Source organism: Triturus cristatus, chromosome 2_2 (assembly GCF_964204655.1).
Source record: "Triturus cristatus chromosome 2_2, aTriCri1.1, whole genome shotgun sequence".
NCBI lineage: Eukaryota > Metazoa > Chordata > Amphibia > Caudata > Salamandridae > Triturus > Triturus cristatus.
In genome coordinates this window covers 611931894-611947560 of record NC_140582.1, presented here as the reverse complement: position 1 = coordinate 611947560, position 15667 = coordinate 611931894, and the positions used below count along the sequence as shown (strand labels likewise).

At 43.9% G+C, this 15667-nt stretch overlaps 1 long non-coding RNA gene across 1 annotated transcript; it reads right to left on the bottom strand.

Annotated features, from left to right (window-relative positions):
* Positions 1 to 731: 731 nt before the first annotated feature.
* Positions 732 to 10347, bottom strand: LOC146862582 (uncharacterized). Its single transcript, XR_014978154.1, has 2 exons — positions 3328 to 10347; positions 732 to 986 (listed from the first exon to the last, which is right to left on the bottom strand). It is a non-coding gene; the product is annotated as an uncharacterized LOC146862582 (long non-coding RNA).
* Between the last annotated feature and the right edge of the window lie 5320 nt (positions 10348 to 15667).

Sequence of the window (15667 nt, the reverse complement as noted above, 5' to 3'; positions counted from 1 at the left end):
GACAACTTCAGGATGAGTCTTAATTACACAAGGATGATTCAGAACAACTTGAGAGTATTACATTTAGATAACTTGTTATGAATGATTGTGAACTAGTCTATGTTTTTTCAACTTTAGAATGCCCTTGGTTACTCCATTATTATTTTCTACCATCTTCCAAAATATTATGGAATACTTTTGAATGATTTTATGACAACTGTGTGATGAATCTCAATGCCTCCATGAAAAGGGATGGATAGTTGCAGATTATTTTCAAGTGACTGAATATTAAGTTAGGGTTGGATCACCTTGAGGGTTATCTGACAGAAGTACTTTCTACGATTGACACATTGCCCATCCAGGGTCCAACAGGAGGAATTTCAAAAAACAAACTTGTAAGTATTAACTTGGAGAAGCACCACAGCCTTTTAAAACTAGCAATTGTGTTTGGGTGTAACAAATGTTCATTGTTTGTACAATACAGCTATTTAAAAAATAACCAGTAATCAGATCAACCAGTGCTTATTCTTTGGCATATGATTTTGTGCATCTTCACAGTAAAAGGTGGACCGTGATATGAACATGTGTAAAAAGTAGATGCCAGCAAAATGTCATATAGTATGTATTTAAAAGCAGCCTTGCATCTTGTGGCCTTCATCAATACCAATAGGGTCTTTGAATTTAAGGTACAGTTTAATATACTATGTTTTCTTTACTTAGTGACATGCTGCTTGAAATAAAATGGACTCGAATTATGTATTGACACTTAATTTTATTAAGTTAAAACACATACTTCACCCCACAGGAACCCAGGACACCATGCAAGACAATATTAAAGATATGCAAAAATAAAAGTAGTCAGTGAAAACAAGCAACATTGCTGTAAGTTTTCAGGTTCAGCATTTTCTGTAGTTCGCCTCTGATAGCATTTTTATGGCAAGCTTTTTCTTCATAGATCTGTTTGGAGATTGCCAGCTGATGGGCCTTGTAGGCTGGTTTCATAAACTCTGAAAATTGATTTAAAAAAGCATAGATAAGTAACTTGCTTCTATTAGATGGCCTGTCTTAAAAACAAAATCAACAAATATATTTACAGCCAGCATGATAGTATGGGATTTTGGGTTCATGAGTGAACTATAGGTGCAAAAGGAGCACATGCACAATTAAGTCATTTATAGGATTATAGGTAACAAAAGAAAATATCGCCCTCTGAACTAGACGAGTGATGGGCCATAATGTGGCAGTTGCTACACAAGCATTGGCAAAGCCAATAGGTCTCTCCTATGCAAGAGCTATTGATTTTACCAATATGTTTTAGCAATGTTGTACACCAGGGTGGCTGTTGTTCGGCATGGCTAAAGGTTAGTAGAGTAAAGGAGAGGGGGTTGGAATGGAGTGTCGTAAAGTGCAGTGGAGTAGAGTGTTATGGAGTGGCGTAGAGAAGAGTTAAGTGTAACGGAGAGAAGTGGAGTAGAGTTCAGTGTTGTGGAGTGTCGTAGAGTGGATGGGCATAGAGTTGAGCACAGTGTCAGAGCTCAGTAGAGTTTCATAGAGTGGAGTGACAGAGTGTCGTGGAGTGACGTAGAGCAGAGAGGAGCGGCGTAGAGGGTATTGTATAGAGTGGAGTAGAGTGTCATAGAAAAGAGTTGAGTAAAGTGGCAAAGAGGAAATTGCTTAGAGCGTCATAGAATTACACTGAGAAGAGTGCTGTGCAGTAGCATAGAGTAGAGTGTAAGTGGTGCAGAGTGTAATGGGGTAGAAAATCAGAGTGGAGTGCCGTAAAATACAGTGGTGCAGAGTAGATTGGCATGAAGTGCATTGATTGAGTAAAGTTGTGTAGAGTGCATTGCCGTAGAGTAGTGTAGAGTGCAGTGGCATAGAGTCGAGCTGTGTAGAGTATATTGCGGTGGCGTAAAACGCAATGGCATAGTGGAGTGATTCAGAGTTGAGTAGAGTGGCGATGATTGAAGTGGCATAGAGTGGAGTGCAGTGGAGTAGAGTGCAGTCATGCAGAGTCAAGTTCCAGAGAACAGGTTCGTAGAGTACAAGATCTTAGAGTGGTGCAGAGAGCAGTGATGTAGAGTACAGTAGAATACACAGCAAATGTGACATTATAAGAACAAGATTTAAGGGCCTGTGTACAGAAAGCGAGTTTGTGGAAGAATACAGTAAACAAGGTTTGGGCAACGGGTGGGACAAACTTGAGCTGTTACAAACCACAAAGCCAATGGTTAGCAAAGGGCAGAATGGATTCAGAGGTCAACTTTCTGAATGTCCAAGATGTTTTTAGCAAACCAGACAAAGGTGCTGTCTGGTAGACTGCGACTTAATAATGTCCATATGGTAATGTGCTCTTTCATTAGGTCTCGCCTGACCCAGCGCATGCGCTGGTCTGGCGAGACTTATTGAGAGAGGGCTCCAAAAAGTGCTACCAGGCCAGCCTAGAGCTACAGTGCATGTGCGCGCGCCGCGCTTTACCGCGATTACTTTCACTTTCGCGGCCGCGTTGATCACGATCACTTTCACGGCCGCTTTGCATAGCCAATAGGTCTCGCTTTTGGGACCTTATAAGTATTTAGTTATGCAACTGTTGCATAGCTAAACACTTATAAGGTCCCAAAGGCGAGACCTATTGGTTATGCCAATGCTTGTTTTTGTTCTGTTTTCAAGTGAAGAGGAAAGTGGAGACTCTTTACTCTGCCCCATATGATGCCATAGTTTTACATGGTAGCATTTTTAGACACGGTTTCGCTGGACTTTGAACTATCGTGCTCATAGCAGGAAAGAAGAAAGACGGGCTAAGGTACAGAAGTAGAAAAGCAAAACCCAATAAAATGCTTTTCCAGTACCAGCAATTGCCACCTGTGCATACAGAGGATAAACAGTCCCAGCCTCAAGATAGGACTTCTGCAAGATGAGCACCGAGTGAGATTTGATATTGGACTGTCCTTGCATCATGCGTGCCTAGAAAAAAGAAACTGCTCTGGCAACTGGTATCATATGGCAAATAGAAGCCTTCATACAGCTTATATTACACGGTCTACCAGGCATAGTCTAATATAAAGCTGGTAACACAGTTTACTATCACTGTTGTTCCTTCTAACACAGATTTATGGTTTGAGTCCTTTTCATGAGACCTGGAAAGACTTGTTCCTTTGGAAACAAGTGATTGGAAGAGGAGAGAGACAGAGAGAGACAGAGAGAGACAGAGAGAACAAAATGGCAAGGATGGAATCCTTTTACAATGTGATTTGCTTGGGGGATAACATATGCCAAGCGGTTTTAAGGCTCGAAACAAACATACCATGTAGCTTACTATTTTTATGCAAACAATACAATAACTTTCACCTGAATTTGTGTTGCAAGCTGATCCTTGTGCAATGCTCTGTTCAGAACTGGGGGATTTGGTATTCAGGAGGTCCCATTAGAATCCTTCAGCCGGTGCTGCAGATCAGTCTGCATAACAACACATCGAATTACACGTCATTATGTATATATACTGTAAAAAAATAAAAAGCAGTGGTTGTGGATGGAGATTTTACATATATATGGATTATGAGAACAAAATCAGATGATAAGCATCAAAAATATCTATTAGTCATAATCTATCCTTTAACCAGTTTCCTTTTTCAGGAATCACTGTTTCTCAAACATAAACTATTAGTATTACAGGAATACTATCAGAGTCTAAAAGAACAAATATGGTAAGAGTGAAAAATGAAGCAAGTCACCTTATATACTATAAATGAGCCACTATATATTTTAGAGAATGCTGCATTGGTTTCCTCGAATATCAAAACCAGGGCTCACTACAAATTATAAACTGCCAACTAATTTCCATGTATGCCTTTTAACTGTGCTACCATTCAGTAAAGTTTTAAAGACATCACATTGGTAAACGCAAACCTGCTTATGAGCTATGCAAGGGAGAGGTGGAATACAAAGCGTCAGAGAATGAAGTGCAGAAGGGTAGGTGGCCTGGTTTTAAATGATCAATCTCACTCACCTTTTAAGTAGTCATTCTCACCTTCTAAGCTTCTCACTTCTACTTGTACTAATACAGGTTTCTTGTGCTCTCAGTCTCGGTCCAGTTTACTGCAAGTCTAGCCGCAAGCGCCAATCTTCTTCCTTCCTCCTTTGATGCTCCTCTGGTACTGAACAGTATATGTATCACTGGAGTTTGATGTGTCTTGGAGCGCCGTTTTCCTCTATAACCAACCCCCCATGTGGTGTACCTCACTCATGCTGCCAAACAACCCAGCAGGCCTCTGTGCTGACTGACCCTACTTACCAGGTTCAGGTTAGAGTAGCTCATCCAATCCAAGATTCTGCTTTCCATTCTACAGTTGTAGTCCCCTCATCCCATTTCAGTATCTGAACTACAAATTATATATACACACACACACATATATATATATAAGGAGATTGCAAAGGTAGCTGTACTCTTACATCTTGAACTCTGAACGCCCATAAATCACTGCTAAGAAGCAGCCGCCGAAAGCTCTGTGCCGGTAGAGGCTTAAGATAAATGAGCCCAGCTTTCAGAGGGCCTACAGATAATATTTGCTTCTGAAAGAGATATTGAGGTGGCCACAGCATGGCTGCTGTTCAGCATGGCTAAAATCTAGTGGTGTGGTGTAAAGTGGAATAGGGTGGAGTACTGTAGAGTGGCGCTTGGTGGAGCTGGAAAGAGTGGTGAGTGCAGTAGCGTGGACTGGCATAGAGTGGATTGGCAAAGAGGAGTAGTGGAGAAGAGTAGAATTATGTGTGGTGGTGTAGAGCAGAGTAGCATGGCATAGAGTGGGGGAGAGTAGAGAGGTGTGGAATACAGTGGAGCTGCAGAGAGTAGAGTGGCATAGCAAAAGGTGGAGCGGCAGACAGTGCTGTAGAGTGGAGAGGCATAGAGTGCACTGTGTGGAATAAAGTGGAGTGACATATAATAGAGTGGCACAGAATGGAGTGGCGTAGAGTGGATTGGAGCACTGTAGAGTGGAATGGCATTAATTGCAGCAGAGTGGAGCGGGACAGAATAGAGTGGAGTGGCGAAGTGGAGAGTGGAGTGGCATAGTGCAGCAGAGTGGGGTGGGATTAAGAGGTATTGAGTGGCTCATGAGGCCTCTTAGCCATAATGAAAGTTGTTTCCACATGAAAAGCAACTGAAATATGCAATCTGTGCGTCACTTACAGTGTTTTTTTATGTCATATATGTTCTGGTAATAACCTCGAGTCTGACCTTGCACTGTATTAATAAATGTGTGAATGAGTGTTTGTTTATAAGTACAGTAGTTCTGCATGACATTCTATTGGGCCACATTTATTTTCGCCGCCATGACATAGACATCTGTATATGCTCGCATGGATGTTTTTACTGTCAGAAGCATTTAGGTTAAATGTGCAGTGTGGTTCAGTAAGTGGCTCGTACTTATGAGGTTCTAGAAATAGCAGCTGCTTGGAAGGACAATGAAAACAGACCGAAGCATACTATGTAGCTAGGTAAACGTCAGCGATTTAACAATGGTAACTGTGTGAGTATGCCACAAAAGGGATGCTCTAACAGTAAAGATACAGCTAGAAGAGGATCAGACAGATAAACAAGAGATGAGTAACCTCCATAGCTCAACTTCAGTTAGTTCCGAGTTCTCCAGGAGAAATACATTATCATTATGTAAAAAATATTGATGCAAAACAATCAATAACCTATCACACAGCCTGAGAAAGCTCCTTAAATCACTCATTACATTACAGCCACTGCGAAGAGGAGCCGAAATCTGACCAGAGGCTGCTGACAGGTTGAGCTGCTCAAGGAGCCAAAGCACACACGATAATAGTAATCAGGCAATGATGCCTTCAACAAACACGAGAGCCGGTGTGACTTTCCACAAACTCAAACAGGCGATGGAACCTTCAAGAAATAAAAACAAGAAAGCGGATTTTCAAAAACACAACTGCTGAATGTTTCTTTCAATAAGCATAAACCGGCAATTGCACTGTCAACAAAGAAATAATAGGCAATACCATCCTTTTATTCTGCACAGACACCTTTTTAATGCTATGCTAGTATGTATAAACGGGAATGAAACGCAAAGGATTTTTTTAACTGATGAAGGAGAAGCAACACGGAGTCTGGCGCAGGAGGCAACAGCACTGGGTCGCAGGTGGGGGAAACAGACAACAGAGCGAGAAAGCACAAAGTGGAGCACATGGAGGAGAGCAAACCGGAAAAAGAGAAATTAATGTGGAGCAGGCGGGAGAATGCAACAGGGGGAGCACACGAGGCAGAGAGCAACATGGAAGGGGACAGGGAGAAGTACAAAGGCGACAAAGCGGAGGTGAGAGAAGTTCACGAGGCAAATATCTGTAAAGACAAGCACTCAAATGGAGTGCTTAACCATTTCTAGTAAACTGGTGTCCACGTCTGACGACCTCACTTTTTTCGCGTTCCAATTAATTCTCTGTAAAACTAAACTCATGTGTTGCAAATATCCCATAAAGTGGACAGACGTAACTCCAAAGGATACATTTCAGACCCAAATTTACTTTGCTACAGAAATATGATAGTTTTGCCCCTCTTACCTTGTGCCAGCAAGCCGATCTTTTGCTGCCGATTAAATCTTCCTATGCAGAGCTGAAACTCTCGAAGGTGGCAGAAGGAGAAGAGAGTGCAGGGAATCGCCATAGTGTTTGATAAAAGAGACCTCGAAGCAGTCCTCTTCAAGTTGCATTGTACACACAAGTGCCCGACGCAGGCAGTGACGTAATTTCCGGTGCCACAAGATGTGCGTAGGCCAGGTGTTGAAGTACAATGCGTTACAATTCTAAGTCTTATGTCGTGGGTCAGCTGCTGCAGCTAAGCAACACATATTTGCTGGAAAAGTTCTGGTTTTTTTTGGTCTGTGTCCTAGCTACTCCGGAAGTGTCCTAAATCTATCTATTTCTAAACTGTACTATTGCTAGTGACTTTTACGCGTGAGTGTTTCCACTCTGCATACGAATCCCGTGGGCCTCCCACTTCCTAACCTTTGGTAGTATAGTGTAGCCCCAGCGATTCCCTAGGCCTATTCTATTTCCGTGACAGTGGTTCTTATACCACTTACTTAGTATATGGTTTGCGTGGCCCCTAGGGCCTAACTGTATTACTTACCTGTGTGACTTAATGTATGCTTAAATAAGACTGTGTTGTACTTACCTCTAATCTCATAAAGAGTGCTGAGGGTTTGCTTAGAATAAATACACTTTATTTTATATATATATCTGTTGTGGTGTCCTTTCATTTGGTATTCAAGGGATTATATATGGTATCACAGCTGGCTTCACATGCCATTCAGAGTTTAGCCTAAGACTGCTCTTGTCCATGCTACCACTAGGATAGCTGGTCTATAAGGTTGACTTTACAACCAATCACCATAAGGGTATTTGGACTGATATAAGGTGTACACTATAACTAGTGACATCATACATCAGGCCAACTTCTCACAATTTTACTACTATAAAGGCAGGTACATTGCAGATAAAAGGGGCTTGATTTGAATGGTGCAGCAGGTGCAGTGACACTGGGGCCAAAAGCTCTAAGGACCCCCATAAAAACACAGAATACTGCTACATATTACTACTAAACAGACAGCCCTGTTTTCCCTCCGCCCACCCTCCCACTTACTGACAGTAAAAGAAGAAAGGAGGGGGGCCATGTCACCCCCTCCTGGAGCCTTAAATAGCCCTGGGACCGCCACCCCAAGGCTCCCCGTTGATCCCCATGGTTGCCTTGGGTGGGACTAGGCCACCCAGTCTAGAAGCCAGGCCCCGGGCAATGGTTTCCCGGAGGCAAGAATCAGCCCCTTGAGGGGAGCTGCGTGTCCCACCTCCTATGTAAAAATAACAAATACAGGTCAGGGCCTGGGGGAATGGGGTCCCGGGGCGGGGACCATGTGACCCCCTTCCCTCCTTAAAATGCTGGGTGAGGGCTGGGCAGCTGAATCTTGATGAGCAAACGGTTCTGGGTGATACCAGTACTGCACAAAAATGTAAAAGGTATCTCCATAGTATAAAGCAAATAATGTTTTAAAAGGTGAGTTATTTCAGCCTCGCAGCATAAAAGAAAGCTGCGCGGCTGCTATGTTAAACATAAAGCGCGGTGCTGAGTATTGTATAAAACTTAAATTCAATGTCAGCAGTAAGCTTTTTAAAAAAGGTTCTCTCACCAAAAGTTAAAGCGTGTCGCTGCAGCGAGCGCTTTTAGTAAATATAAAGGCGGCGTGCATTTGTAAATATAAAAGCGTACAAACAAAAAAAGTAAGCACGACTGCTATACTTGAAGCAGACTGCGCAGCTAAAATAAAAGCGGACGGCATGATGTGATGTGGTGTAGGGGCAAATCATTAAACAAAATAGTGCTCACAGCCAAGATAAAGCAGACCGTGTAACGAGACAAGTAAAAGGTCCAATTGTTATGGACGGTAACAAATGCAGACAAGGCGAAATCAAGGAGGGACTAACAAGCCTAAGGCAGCATTTATGAAGGACATTGACACAGGCCAATTAAAAATATGTGCGGAGAGTGGGCAGGACCTTAAAGCCATCCTCCAATACTGCATGCCTCGCAGCAGCGCATGCGCTGCATAGGCTCGACTTAACACAGATAAAAGGGAGAGGAATAAAGGAAGAGATATCGCAGTGGTAAAGACAGATAGGGTACAGAAGGAACGAGAAGAGTGAAGAGAACTGGTAATAGCAGAAACTGGAGTGTGATAAAGGAAGCTGATAATTAAAAGTGGAAACGGCATGGAAGGGAAAAAGGAGATCTGGAAAAGGAAGCGTGAAAAAGGATAGAAAAGAAAATGGGCAAGAAATAAAGAGAGGTGAAAAGTAGTTTGGGCATATTATCAAGGTCCGGCGTTAAAATTATCGCCGCTTTATCGGCAGAAAACTGCCGCTAAAGCGGCGATAATGGGCTTGATAATATGCCGCAGAGAATTCCAATAGAAGCCCATGTTCTGGTGTCAACATGGGCTTCTATGGGAATTCTCTGGTGAAATTTGAAGGAAGAAAAGAACATAGTGCAGGTGACGGGAAAAGGCTGTATGCCTCCGCTCTATAATATATATGTCTAGAAATAAAATATATGTAGTTTAGGGAGGACATGCCTGTATCATTGCTGGGCTTCAGGCTTCACCTTATGCATAGCTCTGCTGCCCAGACACACAATAGTGATTCATTCAACGTGACAGGGTTTTCTGCCATGAATATGTTTTACTTTATTAGTTAATTGGCTCAGGGAAAACCTATGAAAAAGTCACCAGGAAAGGAAAATAGGCAGAGAGAATTGTATTTTTTATTATTATTCTCTCTGCCTATTTTTCCTTTCCTGTTGACGTTTTCATACTTTTTCCCCTGAAACAATTAACCAATAAGGTCAAATACAATAACATGACAGATGAATGGCTGTGGAATGGGGAGGTTACTTGTAGATTAATGCTCTTGACATGGTTTGCAAAGTTTTTATGTTGGGAACCCACTGCCTGCTAAAAGCCCAGAAAGCACCTTTGAAAAGAATTCTCTGAAGCCATCTGCTTCGTGTCATGAAAGCTCAGTGACCTACTCGGTGATACTGCACGCATGGGGCCTGCAGCAAATTAAAAAAGGTAGTCAAATGAATAAAATGTAGCCATGAACAGCTAGGTTTTCACTAGGCAACTAAAACAGCTCATCATATCATCGCAACTTTCCTACATAATGCTCAGCTATTAAGTGTTTTGCCCAGAATCACAGTCAGAGTGGTGATGCAGGAGGTCTAGAAGGGGTGAAAAACCAACAAAGCCCCATTAACAAGCGAATTGTCTTTTAAAGATATGTGAAGTACTGGGGGGGGGCGCAGTCAGAGGCTGTCGCGCAGAGGTGGAGTTACAAGGAGGGGGGCCGCAGGAGAGGGGAACCCTCATTATTCTGTTAATGCTACATTGCAGGGTCACTCGATGGACAATGGAGGCACAGCAGTGGAGGTCTGCCAGCAACCTGCCAGGCCAGTGCACAACACTTGCATCACCCTCTCTCTGCCTGCAATTGCGCTCCATGCTTCTGAAAGGTACGAAAAAAAACGTGCATTTTGCGTTTCAAATGTCCGATCCTGCAGCAGCACACTTCCAAGGCCCATACATGACAGTAACCCGATTCAAGGCCCCATTCTCCCGATTTTTAAAAAAAAATCTCCCACTTTGCTCTTCTGAGATGTTGGCATGTATGCAAAAAGCACTGCATTACAGCGCCGCATCTTAAAAAAAGGCGGGCTCCCGCCTTTCAAACAAAAGCGCAGCAGAACACTCCAAAGTGGTGGGAAATCACACCCACATCTCACCCGCACCCTCAGACCTACGAAAAAAATACCTACGAAATGGAGCACTTTGCTTCTTTCCCGGTGCAGCCCGATCCGTGTGCACACAACCCGGTCTCTTCACCCGGTCGGCCACAGACTACTAGTACAAGTCAGCTTCCGCTTCCGTTCCAACCAGGGGCGGCTGCGGCATGGTAGGCCTGGATCCTACCAAAACGAGCCCAAAGGTAGCCTGTAGTGCTGCTCCGAGGCAGGAGGGGCTGGGAAATTGATGCAAGCAAGGAATGAAAAGACAGACTTTCGCGTCCGCACGGCCGCTTTGATCGCGATCACTTTCACGTTTTGCTGCGCAGACCCAGCCTCCTTAAAACTAAAGCAGTAACGCCAGCAAATAGGTCAACATTGGGTTGAATAGGTCTTTTTTTATACTTTTGAACGCAAACAAAATAATTTGTCTTCAGCCTGCCCCCGCCATCCAATGAGGATTCCCCTCCCACTATCCTCCCCCCCTTAAAATCCCATTTTGGATGCAGTGCATAATTATTCAATGTTAAAGGTTAAAGCCTTTTATCAAAGTAAAGACATTAGAGGCACGTTTTTTTTACCTTTGAACGAAAACGAAAATAATGTCTTCATTCTTTACTCCTCATGCTTATACCCGACATCCAAGGAAGAGACAACAAGGGTAAAGCCAGATACCCTGTTATATTTTCACGTCCTTACATCTTAAAACCAAGGATTTGCATTTGAGGAAACTTTATTTTTTACGTTAGAATATTTTGTACTTAAAAAAGCACTCGCAGAATCAATACACGGGGAAGCACATGAAAAATCGCAGGCAACGCGTACATTTATGGTTTATTCTGTGCTCTCAATTTAGGAGAATTTTTACAACTGTGTACATTGTCATAAAAGTGTTTCGTCGTGCATTTGTAATCTTGTGTGGCGTTAACAAGTATATTTTAATGTTTAAAAAGTAAATTCATTTTATCGATTTTGTATTTGTTGATTTTTATAAAAGCTTAATTAATCATTCTTTCCGCGATGCTAAAATGCGTGGCTCTGGCGTTCAATGTTTATGGGATTGAAGGTGCCGGCTGCGCATTTAATGATTTGAGCCCAATTATAAAACTGTATTCTTTTATTCTGTGCTATCTGTGGTTCACAGATTGGCGTCAGTGACTGGCAGTATGGTTGGCGGGCCACTCTTGCACGACCGGTTATCGCACATACAAGGTCCGTGGTCTCGACGGGTGCCTGGCATTTCTGGAACAGACCAGGGGTTCTACACGGCCTCGTTTTAATTCTAATTAAAACGTTTCTAGAACAGATATGTGGCTTAAAGGCTAGTGCGGCGGACTTGGAAGGTGGGGAATCAGGTTAGAGTCTGGTGGAAGCCTCAAACATCCTGGGATTGTTAGTAACTCGCTTATTATCCCGGTGCCTAAAAATGAATGTGCCCTTCTGTAATGCAACTGGTGCCCATGTAAGGCGCTGTTTAATAGTTTTAACTATACCCACTATGCACTCTGATATCATATTTCCTCTTCTAAGGCAATACTTGCTGCATGCAATACAATCGTGGATAAGCACGCTAAGTATTGTAAACGGCAATGCCTTTTATTTATGTTTTCAAAACATGCAAGTGGTGTTCAGACACCGCTTGCAGGTTTTCAGAACACATAATTAGAAGGCATTGCCATTTATAATGCCAATAGCTTAAGCTCTCACAAATGCGAGACCTATTGCATTGCAAATGCTTGTTTTGTTAGGCTCCGGGAGATTAAGTGATATGCCCAGGATCACAGTATTTTCAGCCTCCCTGCCGAGGATCGAACCAGATACCCATCTCCGAGGTCGACCATATGCCTTTACCACGCATGCCATGACAACGCAAAGGCGTGCACGGTGAATGCATAAAGTTTGTAAAAGTGTTTATGGTAAATATATATATCTTTTTTAATATGATATGTATATATATATATATTTAATTTTAATTTTTTTTTTTTAAAACTTAAAACCAAAAAAGGCCTTTTTTATCCCAATAACTAAACACCCCTAACATTGTTAAATTACCCATACCACCCCAATACCCATGCCCACTAAAATCTTAAATTACCCTTGGCACCCCAAATCCACCCTGAAATCTAAAACACACCCTGACCACTAACAATACCCCTACACTCCCAATCCCACCCTGAACCCTTAAACTACCCTAGCACCCCAAAACCTAAACTGAACCCTGTACACTAAAATTACCCTGAGCACCCCAAAAACAAAACACACCCTGATCCCTAAATTTTCTACTACACCCCAAACCTAAAGCCACCCTGAACCCTAAAAATCCCCCAGCACCTCTAAACCCAAACACACCCTGAACCCTAAAAATTCCCCTACACCCCAAAACCCTAACCCATCATGCCACTTAAAAATACCCTAGCACCCCAAAAACTAAACCCACCCTGAACCCTAAAAATACCCCAGCACCCCAAAACCCAAACATACCCTTAACCCTAAAATTAGCCATGACCACTAAAAATAAACCTGCACCCCAAAACCTACAACGACCCTGAACCCTAAAAATACCCCTGCACCCCAAAACCTAAACCCACCCTGAACCCCAAAAATACCCTGGGCACCCCAAAACCCAAACATGCCCTTAACCCTAAAACTACCCCTGACAACTAAAAATAAACCTGCACCCCAAAACCTGAACCCTAAAAATACCCCTGCACCCTAAAACCTAAACCCACCCTGAACCCTGAAAATACCCCAGCATCCCAAAACCCAAACATGCCCTTAACCCGAAAATTACTCCTGACCACTAAAAATAAACCTGCACCCCAAAACCTAAACCCACCCTGAACCCTAAAAATACCCCTGCACCCCAAAATCTAAACCCACCCTGAACCCTAAAAATACCCAGACACCCCAAAACCTAAACCCACCCTGAACCCTATAAATACCCCAGCACCCCAAACGCCTTAACCCTAAAATTACCCCTGAACCCCAAAACATATAACCCTACACTCCAAAACCCAAACCCTATACATACCTTACACTTACATATAAATCACATATTTGGATGTTTATTTTCAAATCATCAAGCACAATTGGATCTTATGAAGTAATCACATACTCATTCTTAAATCCTCCTGAAGGCATCAGGAATAGTCACACCTTGTGAAGTCATCGCATACTCATTCTTAAGTCTTCCCGAAGTCATCAGGAATAGTCACACCTTGTGAAGTCATCGCATACTCATTCTTAAATCCTCCTGAAGTCATCAGGAATAGTCACACCTTGTGAAGTCATCAGATGCTCATTTTGAAGTCATCCACAAGTCATCGAGCTCAAGTTTCTAAACTCTGCTGATGACTTCAAGAGCTTGATGATGTCTGATGATGTGAAAATGACTTCTAGAGTAGTTGGATGATCATCCAATGACTCTGGGATTGCTTCTAAAGTAATCCTGTTTGACCTGGGATCTCAACAGAGAGAAAACACCCTGACTGACACAGTTTCCCCTTAGAGCAAAAGGTTCTACTAACACCAATCACTATTACTACAATCACAAAAATTCCTTACGATCCCTATCTCAATTGTACTATCTATGGTACCTCACCAACTGACACCACTAAACCTTAGGAGATTAGTAATACCACAATGTCTTTCTTCTAACCTTGGATCTTAGACTCTTTTAAGTCTAATTACTACTTCAACTACTCAACATTAAGCGTATTAGCACAACTAAATCATCAACTTTACCTAAACACAAAGGGGCAGATTTATGAGCCCCTTGCGCCACTTTTGCGTCACTTTTCCCATGTTAAAAGTGACGCAAAAGTGGCGCAAGGGGCTCATAAATCTGCCCCAAAATGCACAACCTGAACACAATAACCAAAACTCAACAAGGACAATTGCAACGCATAACCCTATTGATTCTCACACCTCCACCACCGCAACTACCTTTCGGAACTGCAAACTCCTTCGGTCTTCAAGTTCGGGCTTTAGAGCTAAGGGACATGGACAATTCTAAACTTGGGTAATTTATTTCAGCTACTTTCTCTTTTGTGACTCAAACTGTCCTCTTGCTACACTTGACAGCCTTGGGATTTTTATATCTTAATCTTTGGGTGTAATCATTAAATAACCCCTGTCACTGGTCGTATTCACCTTTGTTCATGGATGATGAGAGTTTTTAAAGGGAGCAATAATTTATATTAATCGTTCAAAGACATCAAACCTGTTTTGCTTTTTGTTGTAATCAATAAATAGATTTAAAAAAAGTTAAAGTGGGGGAGGAGCCAAGATGGCGACCGGGACGGCAGCGTAGACTCCCGGCTCCGTGAACCTCCGCATCCCGCACGGATATCCTGCACGAGATCCTTAGTCTGCGCTATGCGATCGTGTTTGTGAATGAGAGTGGCAACCGAACGTGAGACTCCGAGGTTTCTGGCTGCGGTACCGCCGGAGAAATGTGCATTTGAACTTTGCGGCCCGTGCAGCCCTGGAGCCGGGACCTCGAGTGGACGCCTTGGCCGGGTGGCAGTTCAACAACAGCGGCCTGTGGTGACTGGGTGGAGTCGGTCCACCGGAGCGGTGCTAACCTCGGCTTGCATTTCGCCGTGGTCGCTCCCACTGCTGAGCGTAGCGGACTGAGGGCATGCCCGGGGGTGCAATTCTCAGATTCTCCGGTGCTTGCCCCTGCCTTTGACTGTGAGCTGCCCGGACGCCGCCCGTGGCTCGCCCTGATCCTTGCGGGCTGCTCCCGGATTTTCGCGGGAGCTGGTCCGTGGTGGGGACGACTGTTGCCCGTGACCACGCAACGGATAAAATTTTTGCCTGCCCCCGGAACCCTGTCTCCAGCGACGTGGACCTCGAGGCGCTTGTCCCTGGGTCCCGGCCCCAATACGGGTCGGGCCTCCCCGGCGGCCATCTTGTTGCGATGCAGCCTACCATCCTGTCCACTGGGTCGCAGCAGGATTGGGAGTGTGTGACTATTGGGAGTGTGGCGGAGCGATCGCAGGGAGCTGTGCTGGGGTACGGCGACCTCCTAGAGGCCCTTGGTGCCCTTCATTTCTCCTTGGCTCGGGGCGTCGGGGTCTTGGGGAGTAAGCTCGATGGTGTGGCATCAGCGTTGGGACAGTGGCGGCTTGCCTGTCCACAGGTACACAGGGACTTCCCACACTGCACACAGGAGGACAATGTCGCGGCCACCCCTGCGATTAGTGCACAGCTGGACACTCCGGACAGTATGCTACCGTGTGATCGGCTAACTGAGGGGTTGATCTGTTCCGGAGGTGTTGGACCTGAGTGGAAGGTGGTGGCCTCGTCCCGTGCACGGCCTCCGGCGACCCAGGGACA